The 15,213-nt window shown below is 38.3% G+C and overlaps 1 protein-coding gene and 1 pseudogene across 1 annotated transcript in view; both read right to left on the bottom strand.

Moving 5' to 3' along the window:
- The window catches only part of TPRG1 (tumor protein p63 regulated 1), a 144,588-nt gene that overhangs the window by 40,139 nt on the left and 89,236 nt on the right, over nucleotides 1-15,213 (bottom strand). The window lies entirely within an intron of this gene.
- On the bottom strand, nucleotides 2,620-3,275 carry LOC102247792 (annotated as a pseudogene).

Genomic DNA, 15,213 nt, shown 5'->3' with positions numbered 1-15,213 from the left:
CAGTGGTTCTCAACCTTCTGGCTCTTTAAATACAGTTCCTCATGTTGTGACCCAATCATAAAATTATTTTCGTTGCTACTTCATAACTGTAATGTTGCTACTGTTATGAATCGTAATGTAAATATCTGATATGCAGGATGGTCTTAGGCAACCCCTGTGAAAGGGTCGTTCGACTGCCAAAGGGGTCACGACCCACAAGTTGAGAACCGCTGGGCTAGACTCCTGGGTTTGAATCCAGTTCTATCACTAATTAGCTGTGTTTTTTTGGACCAGTTACTTAACCTCTCTGTTCATTAGTTTCAATTTATAAACTGAAGTTAATAATATTTACGTCATAAGATGCTGAATCATAACAGCATCTGGATCATAGTAAGTCCCATTACATGTTAACTATTGGGACTGAATTGGGTTAACTCATGCCTAAAGCATTAGCTCACCAGGGAGTTTACCAATCGCTTACATCTATTGAACCTGAAGATCACCTTCCCTGAATCACATGACTTTCCAGAAAAGAGTTGTTACATAAATAAAACTAGTTCTAACTAGAATGGAAAAAGGGGGTAAGTTGTTGTTGGGTAGGTAATCAACATTGTCTGCTACATGTACCCTATCCATTAGTCTTTATTACAATCCTATCATCCTTATATTACAGAGAAAATCGAAGATTCAAAAGAGTTAACTTGCCTACATGTAATGGAAACAGCAATGGTAAGGTTGGTGCTTTAAACCAGGCTGTTTGCAGGTCCTGTGTTCTTCCCCTTAGGACAATCAGCTTCATTTAATGGAAGAGGCAAGTCTTCTCCGTGTCCCCATCTGCACAGCTTTCCTTTAGGCTTATAGAGTTGCAGCTGGGAAAGATTTAGGAGCTTGTCTCTATACCACAGCTCAGGGGAGTGGAAAAATGGAAGAAGTAGGTGAGAAAGACAAGAAGAGCTACAAGTTCTTCAGTTCTTATTATAATACATGCATTAAATGAAGTGTCTGAGTCTCTTCTCACTCATGACGCTCATGCTTGTTTTTCTAATAGTTTAAAGGACATTAAAAGAATCCTAGTTGCTTACAAATAAGAAAGTGATGATATGGATTTGGATGCACTTTTGGTACGTCTTTATTCATTTTTCTAATATTTTCCATGAAAATATGTCTTATAAAGTTTTCTTCTTTCTGTATTAGTGTTTATATTTTGTATTTTACCAAGAAATCATCTGTTTCCTCTCAGATGTCAAATATTTTCACACAAAATTGTATGTGTTATTATTTTAAATTCTTCTCAAACAGTGGTTTTACCTTTTTCTCATTCCTAATTTTACCTCCTTCTGTGTAATATTAGTGATATTAGTGACTACTAATATTCTGCTATTTGTAATAAAAATAGCTTTATCTTCCTTGTTTTGTCTTAAAATGAATCAGATTTTAGATGATTTGTTTATTGCACTAACCTTTACCTTTATTATTTTACTCATTTATATTTCCTCATTTTTCATTTTATTTTAATGTTATTTCTCTATTTTATAAATATGAGTACTAGGTAGTTTTAAAATAGTTTCTCTTTTGTAATGAACATGTAAAAACCTCTGCTGACTAGACCACAATCCCTTTTAATATTTACTCTAGCCCATGGGCTATGATATCCCTTTTCTTAGCTAATCTATTATTTCAAGTATGACACTCATACTTTTAAAAACCTTTTACTCCTAGGCTAGGACCCAAAACTAAGTAAGACCTAGTTCATCATATGAAATATCCTCTAGTCTAGCATGAAGACAGTCCTGTACATAACTGGTGCTGATGTGGGATTTACATTAACAGCAAAATCCCTAAGTAGCAAGAGACAAGGTGTAATAATGTCACTACTCCCTCCCCTTCTCTACAATAGGAATCCCATCCAACCAAAGAGATACTAATAAGAGGAAGTGGTTACAGATCCAGCTCAAAGATCTTCTGGATAAAGATCTGTGATCTACTGGAGTATTCTTACTCTATGTTTGAGACCTCGTCCTCTAATTCATCTGCCTATTTGAAGGGCTGAATACGGTTTAATTTCTCATTCAGATTTCCTCCTCTGTAACTTTCCATAAAAGCCTCATTAGAGAGGGAATCACCTCTCTGCACTGTTCTATCCAAAGTCATAATCTACACTTGATAACAAGTCTCTAACACAACCTGCAGTAGTAATCTGGGAAGTCTGCCTCTGTGTGAGGAATCAGCTTATGTGTTTCTCCCCCAAACCAGATGGCTTCCTTTGTTTTTGTTCTTGATTCAGTGAAGTTTTTCTTTTTCTTTTACTTTTTATTTTGAAAAAAAAAATGGCCCTTGTTATAAGGAAAATACACAGCGAAACAGAACTGGAAGGTAATGGGGGTGGAAGATATAGAAAAACTTAATCACCAAACAAGCTGTCCAAACATGGCCTCCTGCTGTGATTTATCCCTTACCTCTCCTGCCTTTTCTGATTCATAGAAGCCAGCTTCTAGCCGGGCTAGGCCCAGGGAGCCACATTTCTAGCTAGTTCTCTGGAAATTTGGGAGAAATTATATATTTCTCAGTCTTTCAAGATATAGAAGACAGCATGGAAAAGGGAAAGGTGTTTTGTTCCAACATCATCCACAGCCCCATCCTTCAGTATGTATTGATGCCAAAGAGATGAACCCCTTGAAATTGGGTCAACTTAGGCAGCAATATGCTGAGCAATGAGGCTATGTTGATGAGGAAGTGAGCAGCATCAGACATGGCATAGAAGCTGGCTAGGAGGTAGAGTGCAATAGAAGAGATGCTGAGGAATTTGCAGAAAGAAGTAAATTGGAGCCCGTAGTCCATCTGTTCCCAGTGTGTCAGTAGCTGAGCCTTTTCTTGATCAGTGGTCTCAAAGGGTGTTCTTTTCACCATATGTTGGAAGACCTACATAGCCAAATTATGGATGATGTTGTTCAACATGAATGCTGATGGGCTAAATTATGCAAGTTTCTGTATTCAAAGTATTACTTTGCAACACTGTTTTGATAAATGCTTTTTATTATTATGTAATATTTAGCAGTCATGCTCAATCAACAAGGTCAACAGAAACTTGTAAATATTCTGCTAAATAACACACTATAATACTTTTTTTTTCAGTGCTGTAACATTAAAATAATCCTTGCTTCCAGACAACAGGAATGCTGATGAAAGTAGAACAACAGGCAGCAGTCTTACCAAGATGACGTGGCCAGCCAGAGGCCCAGGCTATTCATCATTCCAGGGTTGGGGTTTACTTCACTGTGTGCCACCCCCACATTCATCCTGCAAGCTTCAGTTGCTGGCTGGCTAGGGGCACAGCACTCCAGTCAGGTTTTTTATATTACCTTTCACTGAGAGCTTACTATGTGTCAGACATTGCATTAAATATTTTATATACATCATGTAATTTAATCCTTGCAATAACTCTTGACACAAGTAAAATTTTGCCTATTTTATAGGTGAAAAATATAAAACTTAGAGAGGCTGAATAACTTACGCAAGTTAGGAAGAATTCCCCCAAGTAGAAAGTGGCAAACCTATAATTTTAAGTAGGTTCATCTAACTCAGAAGGCAATGCTCTTTGCCAATAGACTATAGCTGCCGCTTTCTGCACCATAATCACATTGCAAAATATGTGACAGAACATTGATTTCCTGAAACTTGCAGATTTACCAGGTGTGTCTTCTGCCATCAACTGAATCATACATAGGAATGTTGAACAGGTCAGAACAGGGCCTCACCGTAGGTGGCCAAGGACTGTTCTCCACTATGCTAACTGTCCACCCTCTGGGGCAGTGATTGGCAAACTAGGGCCTGTGGCCAAATCTGGCCCACTGCCTGTTGTTTTTTAAAAAGCTATATTGGAACACAACCCCATCCATTCACTTATGTATTGTCTATTGATATTTTCACTCTATAACAGCCGAGTTGAGTAGTTGTAATAGATACTGTGTGGTCCCAAAAGTCTAATATGTTTACTATCTATTCCTTCAGAGAAAAAGTCTGCTGACTTCCAGCCTAAAACATACCTAACCTCAAATACATTTTGAAAGGTTTGACTTGTGAAATTTTATTATATTATACTACGTACATACTTCTTAAGAACACAGAGCATAGGTGCTTGACACTTGTCTCTTTCCGTGATATCACATCCAATCTTATATAGTGAGCACATGGACTGTAATAAGATGGATAGAAACAGGCATTGTTCATAGCATCATTTACCATGTTACTAAAGTGTGATATTATGGATCTGGATGAGTGATCTGCTTTTCAGCACAAGCTTCTACACCTCATACTGGGCTAGAAGACCAAGAGCTAGGACAGTGCAAACTCCTACCAACCTCTGGACCCCTGAGGCTCTCTTCCAATACAGGGAGCAGCAACCACTACCCAAATGTAGACCTAATGATCCAGGCAGCAGGTTATCCAGGCCCTTCACTGCTCCTGAGCCTTGGGGTCATAGCACTATTTCAATTCCACAAAGACAAGGTGTCATGAAAAGAAGAGTCTCCGACTCTAAATCAAGCAACCAAGGGTACAAGGAAGGGCATGGTGATAGAGATCTTGGATATAAGTGAATGCCCTCTGTGAAGAGGGTCAATCAGCCTGGAGACACACATCTGAGAAAGCACATGATTTAAAGTTCATAAGTCTGAAACATATTTATGGATATGAAGAATTAGGCTCTATGTGGTTCCAGTGAGATCCCCATTTCTGAGCATGTTGGGGCACACACCAGTGACCCAGTTCCAAGCTAATATATTAGTGATTCCAATGCAGAATATGGGATTGAACTAGTAAAGCTGTAAAATACATTGTAGTTCATGGATCAATCCTATCCATGCTCCTCAATATGTTGTTGTTGTTGTTTTTAACTTGCCTATACATTCAATTGTTTTCCATCAACTGATCTCCTTAATTAATTGGCTTTTAGCACTTTAAGCCCATACACTTTCATTTATTTAGTCTTCTATGTTCTGTATACTGGTTTACCCACTGCAAAATCCTAATGAGTGATACATTTTGATTTTGGGAGGTTTCAGTCACAAATAAAAAAAAAGACATTTTTTTAAAAAGCTCTTGCTTCTAATAGAATTGAGCTATGTTGTTTTCCCATTCTTACCTTCATCCTGCTGTTTGCATTCTTTTCTCCACCAAACCATCAGAGCACTCAAATCAATTCCTCTTCTTTCTTTGTATTTACTGTTTTTTGAAACAGTGTAGTTTTACATTTCCCCTGAGATCTTAGGGTAATAACTCTGTGAATGTGTGTGTGCTTAAAGTGCCTCTGCATATCCAGATAATCATGTTTGGGGCAAATGCCTCATGTAGACTTACCTCTATCTTGCACTCAATGCCTTGAAAGCCTTAGGAGGGTGGGAAACTGTAGCGGAAGCTGCCTTGGTTGGGCAGAAAGCCACAAGGCTACATGTTTCACACAAACCTCCTGTTCCATGTTATTTCCTCTCTATCCTTCTGCTGCCAAACCACCACAGTTCAGCTAATTTCTCCTTGAGCAGCATCTAACCCAGTGCTGCAATTATAGTGGAGACAGAAATGGAGTTGGAAATGAAGTAATGAGGAAGCACAGAGAGGAGGCCACCATGATTCATCTCAAAAGCATGTGGGGTCATTAAATCTATACATGTGGTCCACTAGTCCCTAATTTTAGCCACTAACTGAAAGAAAGAAGGAAGAAATGAAAATTAGGTGTTTTGAGAAAACACTGTATCTGTTGGTCCCTTTCCGAGAAAGCAGCTTGCTGTAAAGTGCCAACCTATCATCATAAATAATCCCACGTTATAATTTAGAACATCCATAAGCCAAGACCAGATAGAGTACAATGTTCCCTACTTAGCATAATTCAACTATACAATGGTATAAAGACAATACTCATTCAGTAGAAACCATACTTCAAATTTTGAATTGTGACCTTTTCCTGGGCTAGTGATATGAGGTGTGATAGCAGCAGGGAGCTGTGGAGATTAGCAGCTCTTGCTTGGTCAGCCTTGCAATCATGAGGGTAAACAACCATACTCTGCAGTGTACTGTGCTGCCAGCATTTTTGTATTGTGTTTTTTTTTAATACTCTTATATGTTTTTGTATCCCATCTCATCTACAAAATGTCCATCTGAGTATGTCTCCTGCCCCTGGTGAGAAAAGGAAGGTGATTATTCTCTTGAAATAAAACTCAAGAAAATTGCCCAACTGAAGGCCAATGTATGTGTTCTGAGCACACTTAAGGTCAGCTAGGCTAAGCTCTGATGCTCAGTAGATTAGGTGTATTAAATATGCTTTTGACTGATGATATTTTTCAACTTACGATGGTTTTATCAGGACATAACCCCACCATAATTCCAGGAGCATCTATATAGAAGCTGACAACTGGTTTGCACAGTTTGTAGTTAACGCACATGGTCTTTTTTGCCTTAGACATCAATACTTTATTTAATATGAGTTTGAGGCAATATTTCAGCACTTGTGCTATGGCCTAAAATTTTCCAAAAGATAAAAGGTAGAAACTATTACATCAAGAAATGTTGCTCCTGGCCTGGTTTTATGGAAATTTGGCTTTCTAGTAGTGACCCAACACTGAATTCCACACATTTCCCCTGAAACTATTTTCTCTTGACTGCTGTATTCCTCCTAATAGCAGCACCATTCTCCTTGCCCCCCAGACTTCCAATTATAGCCATTTTTAACTCCTTTTTCTCATGCTCTTCCCTCTTTGCAATTCCCACCCCAGTCTCCAGTTACAGCATCAAATCAACATCTGCTGCCTCTTCTGTAGAAATAATTATCTCTTTACCAGTCTCCAGTTACAGCATCAAATCAACATCTGCTGCTACTGCCTCTTCTGTAGAAATAACTATCTCTTTTTCCTCATAGACATCTGAATAGTTCAGGTTCTCACTGTCTTCCCTGTTCTACTGCAGCAGTTTCCTAACTGATCTCCCTTCCTCCCTCATTGTCCTGCTCCCCTCCTTCTGCAGGAATCTCTCCTCCCAGGGTTCCTTGTGTTAGCAATCACACAGACTATTTCTAGGGTCTTATTGGAGCAGCATCTCTCATGTCTTCCACCTCAAAAGTCCTTAGTCAATTTTTAAGGCTCAATTCCTTTAAAGAACTTTCCATGATTCCCGTAGCTTTTGGAACAAGATGAATCTTTCAGGACACATAACTATATTAAAATAATTAAATTTGACTCTTTTTCCCACAGAAGACTTTAAAGTATGAAGTTTTCTATGTTTTTCTTTGAATTCTCAATAGTTTACATAGAACCTGATCTAGGGAAATCATGTCAAATGGATTCACTTCCCCATTTAAAATTCAACTGTAGCTCCCATGCTACCAAGAATGTACAAACATTTCTCCATCCTTCATCTGGCCCCATTTCTAGCCTTATCATTCACTATGCATTCATTACACTCAAGCAAAACTGTACCCACTCACTATCCTCTGCATTTCCCCGGTATTTCTTGACCACGTGCCTCTATTCTTGCTACACCTCTACCTCAACCAGGTTTTTTCCCCTGTCTCTCTCTTTACATCCATACATGTTCAGGATAGGAAGGTATATATGCTTAATATCACACTTCAAACTTCGGAAAAGTTAATTCTAACATTTTAAAACCTTTTTAACCTTTTTAAATGTTTTTAAAGGTTTTTAAACATTTCTATATATTACTACAACACTACTCCTCACCATATCCTGGTATCCTTTCTTTAAAAGTCATGTCATATACCACTTCCTTATATTTCCCAGATACAACCACAGTTATATGAATTCTCTTTAGTGTCAACTCCTTTGCAATGACATAAGTTTACTGCACTTTAAAGCATAGCTGTTCGTATACTTGACTTATCTCTGCTAATGAAATATGCACTATTTATAGCACTAACTGTGTTGCTTAGTTCTATATCATAACACCTAACATAGTGATGTACATGTATTCACACCCAATGTGTGCTTATTCTATTTGAACAGATTGTTTGAACCTGACTTGAAATGTTACCTTTATGCATACTGCTTGGTGTCAAAACCAAGTTGTCAAGCAGAAGCTTGATTTGGAGGAGTTCAGTCAAAAAGGAAAAGGCCTCAGACCTCCTTAGAAGGGATACATTTTTTATTCTGTTTTTCTGAGAGCAATCAAAAAGCATAAATGCAAGCAGTACCTTAACCTCAATAAATATTTGATAAGAGGGTTTGTGTATTATAATTATTGCAGTCAATAATAAACTTTTATTTTTATACATGTATCAAAATTCACTGAATTCCCAAGATATGCTCTTGGGAAAACTTAGTGGTTCTTATTTGTTTTATAAAAAGAATAGATCAAAATTAAAGGAAAAATTTATAACTATTTGCATGCTTTTAAATATGGTAAAAATCAGTCAACTCTCTCTAAATTTTTTTAAACTGATGAGAAATACCTATTGCCAAGTTGAAGAACATGCCTCATTCCCTTTAGTCTAGGAAAAAACACACACCAGAAAGTGGAGATTCTTTTGCAAAAAAATTAAATCATTGCTTAAAGTTTACTGAAATTACATTTACGTTAGGGAATTGATACTCTGATATCATGGTCTTAGAGAATTCTCAGTGCTACTCCCTGGCCCCATGCTTCAATTTCCACTCTTCTCATCACACATGAGAATCAGTGAGTTTACTGTCCCTGTAAATACATGTTCTGATTTAAGTTCTACATAATATAAAATACTCCCAAGAAAGATTGACACTAACATTGAAATTTATCTAGACAGGCTGTATAAATAGCAATTAGATTTTTTTCCTGTTCCAGAGAAAATATTTTATGTAATGGGACTTAGAGACTGGATTTCATATCCCATCATTAAGGCATTCCCCTCCAGTGATTGTGAGATGCCCCATTCCCTCAATATTTTCATTTCACTTTAGTTGGGGGGAAAATAAATGATCAGAGTGTGACAGAAGTAGATGGAATAATGCCCATCTCAGTTCTAACAGACTCCTGAGTCTGGCTCTTTCAGCCTTTTACTGAAAATCCCTAAAGGATCAGTGAAAAATATTGGAGTGCAAAAATTTTATAAATAAACGATGTGAAGAATCAAGGCAATTGGGGTACAAAATAACTTGTCATAAGGCCATTTTTTCAACACACTTTTTTTTTACTGGCTTCCAGACAAACACATTATTTCCACATAGGAGTGGGCAGACATTATCTTAGTCATCTTTTTTGTGCTGGTCAATGCAAAGATCCCAGGGGCAACTTTCAATTTGCCTGGGCATGCTCAACATTTCTGTGGGTTTTCTCTACGTGTGCTTTTAATTCAGTGATTGTTAAGAACATTGCAGGCAAAAGCTAAAGGTGACCACAATGCAGATGCCTAGTATGGAAGCAGGGGCTCAGTGAGACTTGACAAGGCTCAGGTGCAGGGAGAATTAAGTACTGATTTTCTTCTCTAGGCTGATCAGTGAGGAGCAGAGCAAAAGGGGGGGAAATACGGGGTCAGATTCATCAGATGAGTGTGTCACCTATTTATTTTAAAATGTGAAAGACTAATCACATAAGAGGGTGCTACCTTCAGTCTCTGCTATGGGAAATGGATTCAATTGTTCATTAGGGACAATGGGAACAAAACTGGGATTAGAGCTCAAGGCTCCTAAGTCTTGCTATGGCTTCCAGAATTACAGATGAAGGAGGACACGAATACTTGGATTTTCAAACACTGTAGGATATCCTTCTTGCTCTCCTCCTCCCCTGGGTACCCCATGTCTACTTCCAGCAGAACTGGCCACATCATTCTGCAACTGACATTTCACTTTTCTGTGTCTCCAACCACACTGTAAGCCCTTAGAGAGAAAGATGCCATATGTCTTCTCTCCAGAGCTCAGCACAGGATTTGGCATATAAGAGGAACTAAATAGTTGTTTAATTATTAAACTGACTCTTGATTCTGTGTAGCAACAGAGAAAAATATTAGAACCAAGAATTGACAGCTTCAAGGGAGCTTATTTTAACTCAATACAGGAAAAACCATTCTAACCACAAACTCCCTGAGTGGGAAAGGCAAGGCGAGAAGTAGTGAATTCTCTTTTACTAGAAGCCTTTAAACAGAAGCTGGATAGTCACCATCAGGTGGTCTCCAATTAAAGATCTATGACTATTCCATTCCAGACCCCAGGCCTCATTTATCTGAGAGAAGAGTCTCTAGTGCCACCTTCCTGTAACCTGGGGTAATTTATAAAGATCTATTCTTGCCAGAGTTGGCTAATCAACTTGCTGATCCTATTTAGTATTGAGCCCTTGCAGTATAAAAACAAAAGACACCCAACTTAGCAGGAGACGTCTATGGTGAGGAATTCAGCTTCATCTTCCACTATTGAATTGACTTGACTTAGAAGAATAACAGTTTGCCCTACACTAGAAGCGTGATACAGACATAATAAACTGGGATCTCAATATATACTAAAAGAAAAAAACAATCAAAACCTTAAAACTAATCAGGACTTATAGATTATCTGAACTAAAATGCTCACATTTAGGCCTCAAAAGGAGGCATCTATAATCACACAGCTGGTGCCAGGCAGAGTTGGCACAAAATTCCCCTGATTACAAGGCCAGAATTCTTTTCATTACTCAATGCTGTGAAGCCCACTATAATATAACACTTAATTATACATGTTCAGGAATACAAGTCAAAGCAGATCCCAAATGTAATAATAGATGCTAAAACTACATATGGCAAAAGCATGCTATAATGTGGTTAACGTATGACGTGAATAAATTATAAAGGGATTGATTGCACAGTATTTTCCCATTGAGGACTGAGTTGTACTTCTATATCATGTGACTAATCTGTGCTGTAAACTCTGTAACACATGATCTCATTAAAATTCAAACCAAATGAGAGACATCAGGGCATCAGGGTGTGTAAGAAAGGCAAATACACAAGCAGTACATTAGGCTTTTGAATATACTAGCTCTTTTAGACTGACCAATTGTCCATCAAAGTAGGTAGGTATTATTACGTCCTTTTTTAAAATGAGAGTAGAGCCCTGGCCGGTTTGGCTCAGTGGATAGAGCGTCGGCCTGTGGACTCAAGGTTCCCAGGTTCGATTCCAGTCAAGGGCATGTACCTTGGTTGCAGGCACATCCCCAGTGGGGAGTGTGCAGGAGGCAGCTGATCGATGTTTCTCTCTCATCGATGTTTCTAACTATCCCTCTCCCTTCCTCTCTGTAAAAAAATCAATAAAAGTATATTTAAAAAAAAAGAGAGTAGAGTTCAGAGACATTGAGTGTTTAACCTGCTGTCATCTACTAGTAAATGACAGTCAGGATTCAAATCCACATATATTTGGTTCCCAAGCCAAGGCCAAGCTTCTTCCTGGGGGATCAGGACATCCCAATCATCCATGCCTCTGTAAATAAGTTTGACTTTATGTAAGTAACTCTTCCTCTTTGAGTCTTAGATAATTTCTAAGGTCCATTCTAGTTCCAGATGTTCTATTACACAACCTCAGATATTCAAGATTTGAAAAGAATTTCTTATCTATATTCTATCCAAAAATAAATAGTGTAAAACATAAGCATGCACAATATCTGAGATGTCTAGATTACCCTTTTTCTATTTCCTACTAGGATCATTTAGCAAGGTTTGTCTGAACATTGGCACCCACGGAGGGCTTTCAGTGAAGAAACAGCAGATTCACTGTTTCATTATGTGCATGATGGGCCAGCTGAGGGAGGTATCTCCCGTGTGCAAGACTCTGTAAATAGCTGCAGCTTAAACAGGCATTATCCTAAGTGTAGGCAGGAATTAGCCAGTGCTGAAAGATGAGGGCCATCAAGTCAATGAGGACTATCTCAACACTGTGCACTAAGGCCTAAGGGAACTGCCTGTGTAGAGAAAATAACCCATTTCTTTAAGGCTGAATGATATAGTGGGAATGTCTTAGCCGGGGTAATCCAGAAACCCAATTTTACACTATTTACCAAGAACTTTAAAATGACTTCACCTTCAAGGGAGCCTCAGTTTCTTCATTTGTAAAATTCAAAATTAATCAGCCTCCTGTATTTACTATGTAATTGTGTATGTGTGTGTGTGTACATGTATGTGTGTGTGTGTGTGTGTGAATCTAATCAAAATAAGGAGTGTGCAAGGGTTTTGTAGATTCCAGGACACTAAGAACTAGGAGCTGACATTCTTATTCTCTCTCTAGCCTAAATGTGCCTGACACTTTCACTCCCATTGATTTATTCCCCTCAAAAACAGAGATGAGGTTTTTGTCATTGGCTTTATTTTTACTTATTTAGCAGTTCTTTGGTAGAAAAGAATGGATTTGGTGTATAAGGATCTATGTTTCATCCCAGGTAAAGCACTGGCTGGCTTTGTGCCCTGGAGTCTGTTGATCTTTCTCTTCATCAGTGTCTTCATCTGTGAAATGGGGATAATAACACCTCACTAGTGGTGATATTGGAATTCACAGTAACATATTTAAAGAGTGTCTGTTTCATAAATTGGAATGGCTACCGTAATTACTTACCACCTTTTCAAATGACCAGTGACAAACAGTGGGAAAAGAAAGATATCCCCCACTACCTGCCACTCCAAACCTAATCCCAGTTGTGTCACTAGTGGGGACTAGGACACATATTCAGTGCTGATTGAACATGAATACTACCCCTTTGTCATCCTGGTTAGCCCATGGGCCACCACTTTAACACTTCTGCTGCCACCCAGCAACTACCCAGGGGAACTGCATGGATTTCAGATGAGTAGAATTTTAAAGGATCGTTGTTTAAAAATTCTAAGAAGCAATAAGGTCGGTTTGGCTCAGTGGATAGAGCATCTTCCTGCGGACTGAAGGGTCCCTGGTTCGATTCTGGTCAAGGGCATGTACCTTGGTTGCGGGCACATCCCCAGTAGGAGGTGTGCAGGAGGCAGCTGATCGATGTTTCTCTCTCATCGATGTTTCTAACTCTCTATCCCTCTCCCTTTCTCTCGGTAAAAAATAAATAAATATATATTAAAAATTCTAAGAAGCAATAAGGTAAACCTTTCTTGAAAGTCTCTTCCCCAACAATGACAATATACAAACATATGAGGGGTTAAGTGCTTGGACTAGGTCCAGTTCAAAACTCCTGACACCGATATTCAGGCATGTTTTCTTTCATATGGTATAATTTCTGTAAAAACCACCTATATCCTTCTTTTCTCCTCATGATATTATTTATTATTATTTTTAAGAGTACCCAGATAAAAAAAATCATATATTTCGAAGGACACCAGAAGATCATAAACTTTGTTTTGATTGCTCTACAAATGTTAAAAAATATATACACAGAGAAGAAAGAAGATAGTCAATAGCCAATTTGGAGGGAGTTCATTTATGGAAAATCAAAACCCTAATTCCACATCTGCTATCTGCATAACCAATGCTCCATTCCCTAGATGCTCCTAAAGAGAAGATTCCCAGTTCTCTGATGACATAAGGAGAAGAAAACCTAAACATGCTAGAACATAAACATTTAGGTCAATGCACAAACTCCTTACTTATTTACCCATCTTTAAGTTCTACTCTCAGCTTTGTCATTAGATGTCTTGAACAGAGTCCCCCAAGACCACATTTTATTTTTTTATTTTTATTTTTTTATTTCTTCTTTTGGTGCCCTTGACCAGAATCGAACCTGGGACCCTTCAGTCCGCAGGCGGACACTCTATCCACTGAGCCAAACCAGTCAGGGCAAGACCACATTTTATATCTACGAAACCAGGGAGACTGGATCAGACACTAAGATCCCGTCCAGCTTCTGTTTCTTATCATATACTCTCATTTGTTAAAGTATAATAACAGCACCTTAGAAGAATTTAAACACATCATAAATAAGAGGGTTTTTTCCTGCAATAAATTAGCAGAAACAAATCCTGAACTTTGACTCTCTGACAAGTGTCCCCCAGTCCCCATGCCATTCCTCCAGATAGCTTCTCACTGAAACATGTCCTACACAGCCCCTGGGCTCAACCCAATCTGTTGAACAAGCCTTTTATCACTTAAATTTAAGCTGCTGCACATGGGTAAGGTCTCCCCTTTCTGAGGCAACCTATGTCAGTAGATAATAATACAACCCCTAAGTAAAAGGGGTCCAAAGAGTTAAAAACATAACCAAAATAATGTATAGCTGGTGATTAAGAGATGATTCAGAAAACCATGGGGATAGTCACAGCATAGGACTTCAATGCCACATATATTTGTTATGGAAAATTATTAGAATGGATGTTATTAAGAGGATCAAAAACACTGAACTTTGACCCAGAAAGTTAGGTTAGTCTTTTTACTTGTCTTATGCCCTGTCTTTTTTGTGTTTGTTTATTTGTTTGTTTGCTGTCTTTTTTGCTGTGTTTTTGTGTTTTGTCCTCTATTCTTTTCTTAATAAACAAACAAACTGAGGATGTTGGGTTATTTCTAAAGACAGAGGACTCAAAAAATAGTTATGAGATTTAATTGCTAAATCCTAATAATCTTATTTAGTGAAGATACAGAAAGAAAGTATATAAGAGGGTTCTCCCCATAGAGAGAACAGAAAAGTTAAGTTGATTGGGCCCCAAAAGCCAACATTTAAATATTAATTACAAGTAGAAGGGCAAAGTTAAGATGCCCTATGTCTAAAATACGCAAATTCCCTAGCTTCCCAGACTCTGTGCTTTAGATTCCAGAAAGGATTAGCTCTTTTTCAGAGAACCAATTTCTCTCTTTAAAGCCAAATCCCTGACTTGGATTCCATTTGTGCTTCAGAATCCTGTCATAATGACACTAAAGACCAGGGTACTTCCTTAAAGAAATGCAGTGTATCTAGATTTCTCTCTTTAAAGCCAAATCCCTGACTTGGATTCCGTTTGTGCTTCAGAATCCTGTCATGACACTAAAGAGCAGGATACTTCCTTAAAGAAATGCAGTGTATCTAACACTGATAGGTTTTCTTGTTATTCAGAGCAACAGATTTTTGTAGAACCTCAAACTGGATGCCCTCACAGTAAGTACATAGTGAGCACAGTGTCAGTTTGGGGGTAATTCTCAAGCATTTCCCAGCTGGGATGGGATCCTGCCCTCTGCAGGAATTGTTAGGCAATAACTTCCTAAGGAGGTATTTCTCATTTAAATATAACCTCCTGGCAACCAAATATTTATCTAGAAGAAATTGGGAGTGGCCCTGTCCAATCAGGCACCTGGGTTC

The sequence above is a fragment of the Myotis brandtii genome, unplaced genomic scaffold, assembly GCF_000412655.1.
Source record: "Myotis brandtii unplaced genomic scaffold, ASM41265v1 scaffold652, whole genome shotgun sequence".
Lineage (NCBI taxonomy): Eukaryota > Metazoa > Chordata > Mammalia > Chiroptera > Vespertilionidae > Myotis > Myotis brandtii.
This window is presented reverse-complemented; position numbering and strand designations above follow the sequence as displayed.